The 15136-nt window shown below is 47.4% G+C and overlaps 1 protein-coding gene across 1 annotated transcript in view; it reads left to right on the forward strand.

The window, feature by feature from the left end:
* Window positions 1-15136, forward strand: part of LOC135549566 (E3 ubiquitin-protein ligase MYLIP-A-like) — a 41906-nt gene that overhangs the window by 13928 nt on the left and 12842 nt on the right. The window lies entirely within an intron of this gene.

Raw genomic sequence — 15136 nt, forward strand, 5'->3', positions numbered from 1 at the left:
CGTGGACTGTCGGTATTACTGGGCTATATCAGCGAGTAGGCTAGACGTGGACTGTGGGTATTACTGGGCTATATCAGCGAGTAGGCTAGACGTGGACTGTCGGTATTACTGGGCTATATCAGCGAGTAGGCTAGACGTGGACTGTGGGTATTACTGGGCTATATCAGCGAGTAGGCTAGACGTGGACTGTCGGTATTACTGGGCTATATCAGCGAGTAGGCTAGACGTGGACTGTGGGTATTACTGGGCTATATCAGCGAGTAGGCTAGACGTGGACTGTCGGTATTACTGGGCTATATCAGCGAGTAGACGAGACGTGGACTGTCGGTATTACTGGGCTATGTCAGCGAGTAGGCTAGACATGGACTGTCGGTATTACTGGGCTATGTCAGCGAGTAGGCTAGACGTGGACTGTCGGTATTACTGGGCTATGTCAGCGAGTAGACGAGACGTGGACTGTCGGTATTAAAGGGCTATGTCAGCGAGTAGGCTTGACGTGGATTGAAGAGAGCAGAATCGGTGAGACTTGCTCTTTCACTTCGTTTTATAGCTTACCCTTTTAGGAGTGGGACGATTTCCAGACAGACAAATATGGGTGATCAATACTTATTTTTAGGCAATGTAGTTAACTATATTCTAATCCTCATATTTAGGAAGTCCATTTCCTTGGAAAGATGACTGCCCCCTTGCCCGCCCCCAATCGTAGGCAGCCTACTCGATTTCATTGAGACCACAGGTTGGCCTCTTAACTTGAAGCAGTGAATGAGACAGATGTGACTTTTTAATACAATAGGTAGTCTAATGCGCAACGAGCAGAAAGACGACCGTTTACAAATAACCTGCGGGACGACACAAATATTTCCATCCCAAGCTGGTCTGATCTGACCATCCGCTCCCAACCGCAGAATGACAAATGGCGACTGCATCAGTAGATTTATTACAAACTCATTATAATTATTATAATATTTATTCGACTCGCTCTAGCCCTTAAACCATTTAACACGAAACCAACTTTAAAACGTACATGCAAGCCCCAACTTCTCATAGCATTTCTACTTTGACTACAACAAAGGCACATCTCAATAGGTGGTCCAGGTATGTTATGACACGGGGGGGATTCCTCTTTTGTTCTCTATTGTTCCTCAAGCTAGGGATGACATCACGGACTCCCATCAGACCAACTCCTTGAGGTTTGCAGTTGTCTAAAAAACACTATTTTGCGCAATAGTTATTTTTTTTTACCCTTTAGTGTGTGTACTTCATTGTTTATACTTTGGATATCGCTTTCCAACAGTCAAAGTTCAACAATCGCTGTCTTTTAAGATGATCTCCAATGAATTCCACACACACTCCCACATTTTATAAAGCTTTCTATAAATACACACTCAGGTCTTTGGTCTGTAGCGCAGGCTCAGTTCAGTCAGATTTCTGTGGTTCCTCTGTCCTCCGAACATCAAATAAACCCCCATCCTAATCCTGTAGCTTAAATCACAGCATCTCTCTACACTGCTCCGCCTGGGTAGCTTTTGAAACACCCTGTCCGACTGCCTAATGCAGCCGACTGCCTGCTAGTGGGAGAGATGTTTTCTCTACTCTCACCCCCCCCCCCATCTATTTTTGTTGCTGCTCACACCTAGACTGACTCTGTCTCTGACCATGGTTTGAGTTGAGGCAGTCTTGATGTTTGTGTGTGTGTGTTCACTGACCAGATCTGTGCAGTTTCATAGAGCTACTTCTGCATTTGGTTGTAATTTCTGAATTCTCAGAGGAGTAGTAGATTACATATTTGTTTTTAAAAGCTGTTCGCTCAAACAACAAACATCCCTCTTTATGAAACTTCCTGGTAAATCCATCCATTGGTTAGGAGATGATGGGAGTGGTCATGTCTGTTTGGGTGATAGCACGGCAGGGATTGAGTTGGGGCCCCATAGAAATAGAATAAGTAGAATGTCATCATTGTTCTCGTTGTTTTAATTCTATGGTTGGACCTTGGCCCCCTCAATGAATGTGTGCTGTCTGCCTCGTTATCCCTCACTAGCCCAGAGGTAGTGCTGTCTGCCTCGTTATTCCTCACTAGCCGGGAGGTCGTGCTGTCTGCCTCGTTATCCCTCACTAGCCCAGAGGTAGTGCTGTCTGCCTCGTTATCCCTCACTAGCCCAGAGGTAGTGCTGTCTGCCTCGTTATCCCTCACTAGCCCAGAGGTAGTGTTGTCTACGTCATGCTGGTCTAAATTAACATGTTTTCCACTCCTCGTTGTTTAGCATTCCGATCAGGCCAACGGTTGGTCGGGTGGGGGGGGGGGGTTAGCAAACCAGAGGGCAGAGCACAGCCATTACTATAGACCACAGCCATTACTATAGACCACAGCCATTACTATAGACCACTGCCATTACTATAGACCACTGCCATTACTATAGACCACTACCATTACTATGGACCACTGCCATTACTATAGACCACTGCCATGAATGAGAAAAGGGATGTGTTTAGTTCCTTTTCCTTAGTAATAGAATCTCTAGAAGGGACTTAGAGCCTCTAACCCTAGCAATTTGACTGGTAAATTCTGCTAATACTAGGTTAGAAATGGAAGGGCATTCTGGATGGGTTTTTTGAATGGCAGCAACATGCATGCATTCTTGGGTTTGCATGGCCTCTCGGACTCAGTTAGTTGTCCTTCAATCAGAGTCAGGTTGATTTGATTTGATAGTGCACAAATATAGAGGCAACATGTAAAGTGTTGGTCCCATGTTTCATGAGCTGAAATAGAAGATTCTAGAAATGTTCCATACGCAAAAAAAAGTATTTATCTTAAATGTTGTGCTCAAATGTGTTTACATCCCTGTTAGTGAGCAGTTCTCCTTCGCCAAGGTAATCCATCCACCTGACAGGTGTGGCATATCAAGAAGCTGATTTAAACAGCATGGTCATTACATGGATGCACCTTGTGCTGGGGACAAAAGGCCACTCTAAAATGTGCAGTTTTGTCACACAACACAGTGCCACAACTGTCAAGTTTTGAAGGAATGTGCAATTGGCATGAATAAGCCTCATCCAATGTCGTTTTAGAGAATTTGTCAGTACTTCCAACTTGCCTCACAACCGCAGACACATGGTGTGAACGTGGGCGGGCGGTTTGCTGACGTCAACGTTGTGAACAGAGTGCCCCATGGTGGGGTTATGGTATGGGCAGGCATAAGCTACAGACAATGAACACAATTGCATTTTATTGATAGCAATTTGAATGCACAGAGATGCCGTGATGAGATCCTGAGGCCCATTGTCGTGCCATTCATCCGCCACCATCACCTCATGTTTCAGCATGGTAATGCACGGCCCCGTGTCGCAAGGATCTGTGCACAATTCCAGGAAGCTGAACATGTCCCAATTCTTCCATGGCCTGCATACTCACCAGACATGTCACCCGTTGAGCATGTTTGGGATGCTCTGGATCAACGTATACAACAGCGTGTTCCAGTTCCCACCAATATCCAGCAACTTCACACAACCATTGAAGAGAAGTGGGACAACATTTCACAGGCCACAGTCAACAGCCTGATTTAACTCTGTGAAAGAGATGGCACACTGCATGAGGCAAATGGTGGTCACACCAGATACTGACTGGTTTTAGGATCAACACCCCTACCTGTTTTAAGGTATCTGTGACCAGGTGCATATCTGCATTCCTAGTCATGTGAAATCTATAGATTAGGGACTAATTCATTTATTTCAGTTGACTAATTTCCTTTATACGAACTGTAACTCACTAGAATTTTTGACATTGTTGCTTTTGTTTTGGTTCAATATATCTGTGAATTCAGTTAGAGAGGAAAGTTTGAGAACGCTTTGTCAGTTTAATTTGGGTGCAAATTGCAGAAGTCGCGTGTCGTTGTGTTTTGCTATCCTCCCTCTAAACCCCCTGGGGGAGCCGTTGTGTATTATTGAGCCCTGCCAACTCCAGTGTCTTTACATGTCTGCACAACCTAGATATTGTCACAACAACAAGGCTGATGGATGTTTTTCACGGAATTGAAGACCAGCATTATATCCATTTGCCTTAGTTTAGGAGATGAGGGTTTCCTCAGTCAGCCCCTGTCCTTTTCCCCAAACTTTTTTTAACCTGCCTTTTAAGGTCTCTGAACTCAAGTATCAGTCCCTCGTATATCTAGTTTGAACCCATAGCAGTAGTTCCCGGCCAGGAAGGATGTCTGTGGCTGGCTCTGGGCTGTGTGTGTGACCTTCGCCCTTCGACAGTCCATTATTATGGAATATTCCGTTATGTTCCCATAACCACATGGCGTTTTAGCTTACAAAAACAACTTATTAGTTCGCCTCGAAATGCCACTCTTTCCATTCAGGAAAACAGTGTGAATAATATTTATCTTATTTATTTCGTGTTTTGTCCCTCTTTCCGTTGCTTAAACGAGCTGATTAACAGCCTTGTGTTGGAGAGTGTAAATTGTGAAGTTTTCATTGAGAGACAGTGAGTGGTGGAATGGGGTTATTAGAGTTCGTTGATTGGGAGTGACCTGTAGCACCACAGCTTTGGGCTGTGTTGTTTGTTACTCCAACAAACCACATTGTTTAGAGCCTGGCCCTGTGAGCTCTGAAACAGACACTTCTCATTGGCTGATGCGGTGCAGTCGCAAGGCAGATGTTTTTTGGGTTTCATTTCACACGGACTTTATGTTCTTCTGGAAACTGTGAACTCTGACGTTCTGATGTGTTCTACTACTGAGAGGAAAAGTCCAGTTGAAACAATTTGTTTTAGGCTACTTTTGAGAACTTGTTAACTCTTTAATTTTGTTAAGAAAAAGTACTGAGGGGCGGCAGGGTAGCCTAGTGGTTAGAGCGTTGGACTAGTAACCGGAAGGTTGCAATTTCAAATCCCCGAGCTGACAAGGTACAAATCTGTCATTCTACCCCCAAACAGGCAGTTAACCCACTGTTCCTAGGCCGTCATTGAAAATAAGAATTTGTTCTTAACTGACTTGTCTAGTTAAATAAAGGTAAAAAGAGGTGAGGAGAGCATGTGAAATGCTATATAGCCTATTTGAAGTCATTTAACTTTGACAACATCTAAAACACAGTTAAAATATGTCATTAAAAATCCATAAGTGCACTAAATGCCCTCTTCCTCCTCCCCCTTTCTCTTCTTCCTTATTCTTCTCCTCTCTTATCTTCCATCTGCTGTCACACATAAGGATCAATGAACCATATTCCCCCCTCAGTCTACGGTGCACTTTAATTGAATTATTCCAGCTATGCAGTCAAGTGTTTTAGCATTCCAGCAGTAGAACAGATTACTTTGTGTTGGAGCCTCCACTGTCATCCATTGCCTGCGGTGGTGTGTGTGTGTGTGTGTGTGTGTGTGTCCGCGGTGGTGGTGTGTGTGTGTGTGAACAGTAAATGTACCATGCCGTCCAGTGGTCTGAGAGCAGGTGTTCCTTGACAGTAATGAAAGCCTTAAAGAGGCTGTGTTCATCCCAGTTGTATTTAAACCGGACCAGCAGAAAGGAGGAGGTTTAAGGGTTTTCTGTTCCAATATCAGATTCCCTGCAGGCTTAACTAGAACCCCTGCTGTTTTGTCCGTCTGTGTTAGAGTTCAATAGTGGCAACCAGGTTAGAGATTTCCAGCCCAAACCTGCTCTCTTTTCCAGAGAAAAAAATAACTTGCTACAATTGTTATAATAAATGATTTCTATGAACAGCATGACGGGAAATGGATCTATTTTTAATTGATATGTAAATGTCTCAATCTGGCTTCTCTACGGCCGACTCTCTGCTATCTGCATGACCAATCACCAACGGGACTCTCTGCTATCTGCATGACCAATCACCAACGGGACTCTCTGCTATCTGCATGACCAATCACCAACGGGACTCTCTGCTATCTGCATGACCAATCACCAACGGGACTCTCTGCTATCTGCATGACCAATCACCAACGGGACTCTCTGCTATCTGCATGACCAATCACCAACGGGACTCTCTGCTATCTGCATGACCAATCACCAACGGGACTCTCTGCTATCTGCATGATCAATCACCAACGGGACTCTGCATGACCAATCACCAACGGGACTCTCTGCTATCTGCATGATCAATCACCATCGGGACTCTCTGCTATCTGCATGATCAATCACCAACGGGACTCTCTGCTATCTGCATGATCAATCACCAACGGGACTCTCTGCTATCTGCATGATCAATCACCATCGGGACTCTCTGCTATCTGCATGATCAATCACCAACGGGACTCTCTGCTATCTGCATGACCAATCACCAACGGGACTCTCTGCTATCTGCATGACCAATCACCAACGGGACTCTCTGCTATCTGCATGACCAATCACCAACGGGACTCTCTGCTATCTGCATGACCAATCACCAACGGGACTCTCTGCTATCTGCATGATCAATCACCAACGGGACTCTGCATGACCAATCACCAACGGGACTCTCTGCTATCTGCATGATCAATCACCATCGGGACTCTCTGCTATCTGCATGATCAATCACCAACGGGACTCTCTGCTATCTGCATGATCAATCACCAACGGGACTCTGCATGACCAATCACCAACGGGACTCTCTGCATGATCAATCACCATCGGGACTCTCTGCTATCTGCATGATCAATCACCAACGGGACTCTCTGCTATCTGCATGATCAATCACCAACGGGACTCTCTGCTATCTGCATGACCAATCACCAACGGGACTCTCTGCTATCTGCATGACCAATCACCAACGGGACTCTCTGCATGATCAATCATCAACGGGACTCTCTGCTATCTGCATGACCAATCACCAACGGGACTCTCTGCTATCTGCATGACCAATCACCAACGGGACTCTCTGCTATCTGCATGACCAATCACCAACGGGACTCTCTGCTATCTGCATGACCAATCACCAACGGGACTCTCTGCTATCTGCATGACCAATCACCAACGGGACTCTCTGCTATCTGCATGACCAATCACCAACGGGACTCTCTGCTATCTGCATGACCAATCACCAACGGGACTCTCTGCTATCTGCATGACCAATCACCAACGGGACTCTCTGCTATCTGCATGACCAATCACCAACGGGACTCTCTGCTATCTGCATGACCAATCACCAACGGGACTCTCTGCTATCTGCATGATCAATCACCAACGGACTCTGCATGACCAATCACCAACGGACTCTCTGCTATCTGCATGATCAATCACCATCGGGACTCTCTGCTATCTGCATGATCAATCACCAACGGGACTCTCTGCTATCTGCATGATCAATCACCAACGGGACTCTCTGCTATCTGCATGATCAATCACCATCGGGACTCTCTGCTATCTGCATGATCAATCACCAACGGGACTCTCTGCTATCTGCATGACCAATCACCAACGGGACTCTCTGCTATCTGCATGACCAATCACCAACGGGACTCTCTGCTATCTGCATGACCAATCACCAACGGGACTCTCTGCTATCTGCATGACCAATCACCAACGGGACTCTCTGCTATCTGCATGATCAATCACCAACGGGACTCTGCATGACCAATCACCAACGGGACTCTCTGCTATCTGCATGATCAATCACCATCGGGACTCTCTGCTATCTGCATGATCAATCACCAACGGGACTCTCTGCTATCTGCATGATCAATCACCAACGGGACTCTGCATGACCAATCACCAACGGGACTCTCTGCATGATCAATCACCATCGGGACTCTCTGCTATCTGCATGATCAATCACCAACGGGACTCTCTGCTATCTGCATGATCAATCACCAACGGGACTCTCTGCTATCTGCATGACCAATCACCAACGGGACTCTCTGCTATCTGCATGACCAATCACCAACGGGACTCTCTGCATGATCAATCATCAACGGGACTCTCTGCTATCTGCATGACCAATCACCAACGGGACTCTCTGCTATCTGCATGACCAATCACCAACGGGACTCTCTGCTATCTGCATGACCAATCACCAACGGGACTCTCTGCTATCTGCATGACCAATCACCAACGGGACTCTCTGCTATCTGCATGACCAATCACCAACGGGACTCTCTGCTATCTGCATGACCAATCACCAACGGGACTCTGCTATCTGCATGACCAATCACCAACGGGACTCTCTGCTATCTGCATGACCAATCACCAACGGGACTCTGCTATCTGCATGACCAATCACCAACGGGACTCTCTGCTATCTGCATGACCAATCACCAACGGGACTCTCTGCTATCTGCATGATCAATCACCAACGGGACTCTCTGCTATCTGCATGACCAATCACCAACGGGACTCTCTGCTATCTGCATGATCAATCACCATCGGGACCCTCTGCTATCTGCATGACCAATCACCAACGGGACTCTCTGCTATCTGCATGACCAATCACCAACGGGACTCTCTGCTATCTGCATGACCAATCACCTACGGGACTCTGCTATCTGCATGACCAATCACCAACGGGACTCTGCTATCTGCATGACCAATCACCAACGGGACTCTGCTATCTGCATGACCAATCACCAACGGGACTCTGCTATCTGCATGACCAATCACCAACGGGACTCTCTGCTATCTGCATGACCAATCACCAACGGGACTCTCTGCTATCTGCATGATCAATCACCAACGGGACTCTGCTATCTGCATGACCAATCACCAACGGGACTCTGCTATCTGCATGACCAATCACCAATGGGACTCTGCTATCTGCATGACCAATCACCAACGGGACTCTGCTATCTGCATGACCAATCACCAACGGGACTCTGCTATCTGCATGACCAATCACCAACGGGACTCTGCTATCTGCATGACCAATCACCAACGGGACTCTGCTATCTGCATGACCAATCACCAACGGGACTCTCTGCTATCTGCATGACCAATCACCAACGGGACTCTCTGCTATCTGCATGACCAATCACCAACGGGACTCTCTGCTATCTGCATGACCAATCACCAACGGGACTCTGCTATCTGCATGACCAATCACCAACGGGACTCTGCTATCTGCATGACCAATCACCAACGGGACTCTCTGCTATCTGCATGACCAATCACCAACGGGACTCTCTGCTATCTGCATGACCAATCACCAACGGGACTCTCTGCTATCTGCATGACCAATCACCAACGGGACTCTCTGCTATCTGCATGACCAATCACCAACGGGACTCTCTGCTATCTGCATGACCAATCACCAACGGGACTCTCTGCTATCTGCATGACCAATCACCAACGGGACTCTCTGCTATCTGCATGACCAATCACCAACGGGACTCTCTGCTATCTGCATGACCAATCACCAACGGGACTCTCTGCTATCTGCATGACCAATCACCAACGGGACTCTCTGCTATCTGCATGACCAATCACCAACGGGACTCTGCTATCTGCATGACCAATCACCATCGGGACTCTGCTATCTGCATGACCAATCACCATCGGGACAGACCTTGCATCTCCGTGTGGAGCGCAGTTCACAATGCGGGGGTGACCTTATTTTTTTTAATTGTAAAGAGTTTTACTTAAAGCAGCCTATCACTCATATCATTGCTTTACATTAGTGTGCAGGCAAACACTCTCTCACGGTCTTTCTCTCCATCAATTCCATTCAAATTTGATCAAAAATAGGCCTAATCCTGTTGAAGATTTAATTATATATACAGTTCCAGTCAAACGTTTGGACACAGTCATTCAAGGGGTTGCCTTTATTTATTTTTTTACAATTTTCTACATTGTAGAATAGTAGTGAAGACACAAACTATGAAATAACACATGGAATCAGGTAGTAACCAAAAAAGGGTTAAACAAATCCAAATATATTTTATATTTGAGATTCTTCAAAGTACCCACCCTTTTCCTTGACAGCTTTGCACACTCTTGGCATTTTCTCAACCAGCTTCATTTGGTAGTCATCTGGAATGCATTTCAATTAACAGGTGTGCCTTGTTAAAAGTTAATTTGAGGAATTTATTTCCTTCTTAATGCATTTCAGCCAATAAGTTGTGTTGTGACAAGGTAGGGGTGGTATACAGAAGAGCCCTATTTGGTACCAAGTCCATATTATGACAAGAACAGCTCAAATAAACAAAGAGAAATTACCGTCCATTACTTTTAAGACATGAAGGTCAGTCAATTCTGAAAATGTCTAAGAACTTTGAAAGTTTCTTCAAATGCAGTCGCAAAAACAAAGCGCAATGATGAAACTGTCTCTCATGAGGACCACCACAGGAAAGGAAGACCCAGAGTTACTTCTGCTGCAGAGGATAAGTTCATTCGAGTTAACAACCTCAGAAATTGCAGCCTAAGTAAATGTGTCTCATCATTAACTGTTCAGAAGAGACTGTGTGAATCAGGCCTTCATAGGTGAATTGCTGTATAGAAACCACTACTGAAGGACACCAATAATAAGAAGAGACTTGCTTGGGCCAAGAAACATGAGCAATGGACATTAGACCGGTGGAAATCTGTCCTTTGGTCTGATGAGTCCAAATTAGTTTTTTTTGGCTCCAACCACCGTGTCTTTGTGAGTAGATGAACGGATGATCTCCGCATGTTTGGTTCCCGCCGTGAAGCATGGAGGAGGTGGTGTGATGGTGCTTTACTGGTGACACTGTCTGTGATTTATTTAGAATTCAAGGCACACAAAACCAGCATGGCTACTGCAGCGATACACCATCCCATCTGGTTTGTGCTTAGTAGGACTATCATTTGTTTTTCAACAGGACAATGACCCAACACACCTCCCAGGCTGTGTAAGGGGCTATTTGACCAAGAAGGAGAGTGCTGCATTATATGACCTGGCATCCACAATCACCTGACCTCAACCCAATTGAGATGGTTTGGGATGAGTTGGACTGCAGAGTGAAGGAAAAGCAGCCAACAAGTGCTCAGCATATGTGGGAACTCCTTCAAGACTGTTGGAAAAGCATTCCAGGTGAAGATGGTTGAGAGAATGCCATGAGTGTGCAAAGCTGTGATCAAGGCAAAGGGTGGCTACTTTGAAGAATCTCATAAAATGTATTTTTGATTTGTTTAACACTTTTTTTTTGGTTATTACATGATTCCATGTGTAATTGAATGGTTTTGATGTCTTCACTATTATTCTACAATGTAGAAATTGGTGAAAATAAAGAAACCCTTGAATGAGTAGGCGTGTCAGTTTCAACTGTTCTGCCTTATTATTATTCGACCATGCTGGTCATTTATGAACATTTGAACATCTTGGCCATGTTCTGTTATAATCTCCACCCGTCACAGCCAGAAGAGGACTGGCCACCCCACATGTAGTGTCCTTCTACCTGGACAGATGGTGGTAGTGTGGGCAGCAGTGTCCTTCTACCTGGACAGATGGTGGTAGTGTGGGCAGCAGTGTCCTTCTACCTGGACAGATGGTGGTAGTGTGGGCAGCAGTGTGGAGATGGTTACTGTCTATGGTAGTGACTGGTAGGTTGTGTGTGTGTGTGTGGGCAGGGTAGTGACTGGTAGGTTGTGTGTGTGTGTGGGCAGGGTAGTGACTGGTAGGTTGTGTGTGTGTGGGCAGGGTGGTGACTGGTAGGTTGTGTGTGTGTGTGGGCAGGGTGGTGACTGGTAGGTTGTGTGTGGGCAGGGTAGTGACTGGTAAGTTGTGTGTGTGTGTGTGTGTGTGGGCAGGGTAGTGACTGGTAGGTTGTGTGTGTGTGGGCAGGGTAGTGACTGGTAGGTTGTGTGTGTGGGCAGGGTAGTGACTGGTAGGTTGTGTGTGTGTGTGTGGGCAGGGTAGTGACTGGTAGGTTGTGTGTGTGTGTGGGCAGGGTAGTGACTGGTAGGTTGTGTGTGTGTGTGGGCAGGGTAGTGACTGGTAGGTTGTGTGTGTGGGTGGGCAGGGTAGTGACTGGTAGGTTGTGTGTGTGTGTGGGCAGGGTAGTGACTGGTAGGTTGTGTGTGTGGGTGGGCAGGGTAGTGACTGGTAGGTTGTGTGTGTGGGTGGGCAGGGTAGTGACTGGTAGGTTGTGTGTGTGTGTGGGCAGGGTAGTGACTGGTAGGTTGTGTGTGTGTGTGGGCAGGGTAGTGACTGGTAGGTTGTGTGTGTGTGTGGGCAGGGTAGTGACTGGTAGGTTGTGTGTGTGTGTGTGTGGGCAGGGTAGTGACTGGTAGGGTGTGTGTGTGTGTGTGGGCAGGGTAGTGACTGGTAGGTTGTGTGTGTGTGTGTGGGCAGGGTAGTGACTGGTAGGTTGTGTGTGTGTGTGTGGGCAGGGTAGTGACTGGTAGGTTGTGTGTGTGTGGGCAGGGTAGTGACTGGTAGGTTGTGTGGGCAGGGTAGTGACTGGTAGGTTGTGTGTGTGTGGGAAGGGTAGTGACTGGTAGGTTGTGTGTGTGTGTGGGCAGTGTAGTGACTGGTAGGTTGTGTGTGTGTGGGCAGGGTGGTGACTGGTAGGTTGTGTGTGTGTGGGCAGGGTGGTGACTGGTAGGTTGTGTGTGGGCAGGGTAGTGACTGGTAAGTTGTGTGTGTGTGTGTGTGGGCAGGGTAGTGACTGGTAGGTTGTGTGTGTGTGGGCAGGGTAGTGACTGGTAGGTTGTGTGTGTGTGTGGGCAGGGTAGTGATTGGTAGGTTGTGTGTGTGGGCAGGGTAGTGACTGGTAGGTTGTGTGTGTGTGTGTGTGGGCAGGGTAGTGACTGGTAGGTTGTGTGTGTGTGGGCAGGGTAGTGACTGGTAGGTTGTGTGTGTGGGTGGGCAGGGTAGTGACTGGTAGGTTGTGTGTGTGGGTGGGCAGGGTAGTGACTGGTAGGTTGTGTGTGTGGGTGGGCAGGGTAGTGACTGGTAGGTTGTGTGTGTGTGTGGGCAGGGTAGTGACTGGTAGGTTGTGTGTGTGTGTGGGCAGGGTAGTGACTGGTAGGTTGTGTGTGTGTGTGTGTGGGCAGGGTAGTGACTGGTAGGTTGTGTGTGTGTGTGTGTGTGGGCAGGGTAGTGACTGGTAGGTTGTGTGTGTGTGTGTGGGCAGGGTAGTGACTGGTAGGTTGTGTGTGTGTGGGCAGGGTAGTGACTGGTAGGTTGTGTGGGCAGGGTAGTGACTGGTAGGTTGTGTGTGTGTGTGTGTGGGAAGGGTAGTGACTGGTAGGTTGTGTGTGTGTGGGAAGGGTAGTGACTGGTAGGTTGTGTGTGTGTGGGCAGGGTAGTGACTGGTAGGTCGCCCCAGGCGACCCCAGGGTGACGAGGGAGAGGGAAGGAGAGCAGTCAGGCCAGGCAGGGCCGTGACCGATAGTAAGCCCCAGGCGACCCCAGGGTGACGAGGGAGAGGGAAGGAGAGCAGTCAGGCCAGGCAGGGCCGTGACCGATAGTAAGCCCCAGGCGACCCCAGGGTGACGAGGAGAGGGAAGGAGAGCAGTCAGGCCAGGCAGGGCCGTGACCGATAGTAAGCCCCAGGCGACCCCAGGGTGACGAGGGAGAGGAAGGAGAGCAGTCAGGCCAGGCAGGGCCGTGACCGATAGTAAGCCCCAGGCGACCCCAGGGTGACGAGGGAGAGGGAAGGAGAGCAGTCAGGCCAGGCAGGGCCGTGACCGATAGTAAGCCCCAGGCGACCCCAGGGTGACGAGGGAGAGGGAAGGAGAGCAGTCAGGCCAGGCAGGGCCGTGACCGATAGTAAGCCCCAGGCGACCCCAGGGTGACGAGGGAGAGGGATGGAGAGCAGTCAGGCCAGGCAGGGCCCTGACCGATAGTAAGTCCCAGGTAGTCAGAGCCCTTTGTTTCCAACCTGGCAGGTAGCAAGCAGCCTGCTGGTCACATGAGTCCTGCTGCTGGGCCAATCACAGTAGGGAAACAGACTGCTGTGTTCTGTTCAGAGCCCGACCACTAAAATCGGTTGACGGATATTATCGGTGATATTAGCCTTTCACATAAATATCAGTATCTGTCTTTATTCCATACATAAAGTACCAAGATTATATACTGTATATAGAATGAACAAAAATAGGCAGAAGAATAGGCATGGTGCTTTGACAGTGAGTAGCGTGCCAGCGACAGACTATTTAAAAACAGAAGTAATGCAAAAGTACACTTCACCAAGCAAGCAGCCCTCATCACATGATCACTTAGGTAACGTTAGCTGGCTACCTCAGCAGCAGTGTAGTTAGCCTAGCTAGCAATCTGTGCTACTTATGTGCAAACGCTGGACTGGCTCCAAAGTGAACACATCCGTGATACAAAAATAGCACTGTTACTGGCTGGAGTCCAGACTCTGGACCTATTATGTTTTCTACCTGTAATACGCAGTCTGCAAAAACAACAAGACAGTTGGCGCATTCAAGAGGAGATGGGATTGTGTCCTCGCTAAATTAGAATGTTGGTGTGACTAGAACCAGTGCGGCAAGCTTTTTCCTGCATGAATGCTTTCAGCCATCAACGCAGGGGTGGCAGGAAGAGACCAAGCGGAGTTGACAGTAAATCTCACACATTCATACACAGTTGGAGTTGTATGTTTACATAGCTTTGTGTTAGGGATGTTGTGTTATTCATTTGTACAGATGGGCTCGGTAGTGGTATGACAAGGTATGAGGTTACATTATGTGTGAGGAAAACCAGGGAGTCTGGTCTGGTTTGATCCAGCTGGCTGGCTCCTGTATAATATTATTGGTATGTCAGTTTTGTGTTAACAGCCTCACTGGACAGTGACTTGAAAGAGAAGTGTCATCACATCATAACCGAGTTAAAGTAGGCGACAACTTAATAACTCAATCATTCACCACATCTCAGGAACTAAGACATGTGATTGGACCAGTCCAATGGTCACTGTATTCCATGTTGTTTTTGTCTACTGTTATTCTTTCTTTCTTTCTTTCTTTAAAAAAAATCCAGTTTCTTTCCCGAAGCCTACTATTGCTCCATGTTAAATTCAGCACAATAACAAGTGTTGAGCAACAACATGGGAGGGCCCTTACCTCCCTAAGAACAAGCTTACAGCGCTGCGTCATCATTACATCGATTTAGCCGTGTCTTTGTGTGGGCTTGTTTTGGTATATAACCAGACTTTTAAGAATGAGAGCGGGAGAAGAAGAGAGGCCAAGGCTGAATGGTGCTATCGTACCCAGACCCCACTGTTACAACACAACAGCAGTAGAACCCGGTCTGCTTATCA

This window comes from Oncorhynchus masou, chromosome 12 (assembly GCF_036934945.1).
Source record: "Oncorhynchus masou masou isolate Uvic2021 chromosome 12, UVic_Omas_1.1, whole genome shotgun sequence".
NCBI lineage: Eukaryota > Metazoa > Chordata > Actinopteri > Salmoniformes > Salmonidae > Oncorhynchus > Oncorhynchus masou.